Source organism: Lutjanus erythropterus, chromosome 16 (genome assembly GCF_056507025.1).
Source record: "Lutjanus erythropterus isolate fLutEry1 chromosome 16, fLutEry1.hap2, whole genome shotgun sequence".
Classification (NCBI taxonomy): Eukaryota; Metazoa; Chordata; class Actinopteri; order Lutjaniformes; family Lutjanidae; genus Lutjanus; species Lutjanus erythropterus.
The window spans coordinates 8027763-8028703 of NC_139332.1; the positions used below are offsets into that span (position 1 = coordinate 8027763).

At 47.4% G+C, this 941-nt stretch overlaps 1 long non-coding RNA gene across 1 annotated transcript; it reads right to left on the minus strand.

Moving 5' to 3' along the window:
- Window positions 1-215: 215 nt before the first annotated feature.
- LOC146312701 (uncharacterized) lies at window positions 216-467 on the minus strand. Its single transcript, XR_014772041.1, has 2 exons — window positions 357-467; window positions 216-278 (listed from the first exon to the last, which is right to left on the minus strand). It is a non-coding gene; the product is annotated as an uncharacterized LOC146312701 (long non-coding RNA).
- Window positions 468-941: the final 474 nt, after the last annotated feature.

Below are 941 nucleotides of genomic sequence, written 5' to 3' on the forward strand. Positions count from 1 at the left end.
AATAAACAAGCTATCCAAGATTCAGTCAGTTACTTAAGCATTTGCACCTTATGACTGGTAATGTGACAGATCTACATACAAGATGTGAGTTTTTGCAGTGAATCATTTTTGCAACCCATCTTTTACCCACTAGATGGCACCAAGCATACAGCAATATCCACACAAGCTTGGGCATTTTACCACACAATCAGGATGAGAAAGCAAGACAACACAAGTTTTAAATGAACAAATTTATTCCAAAATACTACAACTTCATCCAAGGACACCCACTGAACCTACTGGAAGCACAAGATGCATTAGACCACATTAAACCAGGTTTAAGCACATGAACCAGCACTAAATGATCAGATGCTCACCTGCTAGAGTTTCTTATGTGGCCTTATTGTTATCCATTTGCTCTTTGCATGGACACGCGGGACATGTGGCTTCAGAGACTCACTCTGCTGTGAAGGAGCGTGGGTCTTCTGTGTAGGAGGGGTGTGGGGCTTCTGTGTACGAGGTGGGTACTTCTGCCATGAAGGAGTGTAGGGCTTCTGTGTAGGAGCTGGGTATGTCTGCCGTGGAGGACTGTAGGTCTTCTGTGGCTTTGGGATAGTCAACTTCTGCTCATCAGGGTCTTTCAGCCGTCTGATAGCGAAACCACCGAAGCGTGGAGGGATGTTGTAGGTTTTGGTTGGGGCATAGCGCTTACCAGAGGTTCCTGTTCTGCTGCTCTCGGAGGCAGGGAGGTTATGAGCTCCCTGTGCTCGGTTTCTGCTGTTCCAGGAGGCTTGGACAGAGCTTGTACTGCTGGTGTGCTGCTCAGCAGAGTTGTAGGTTGACCTCTGACTTGTGGGCATCTTTTGGCTGTGTGGCTGGAAGCCAACAGGGACATTTTGTTTCTTGGGAAGAGATTGGCTATAACTTGCATAGTTCGAGACCATGCTGGACATGGGAGCAGG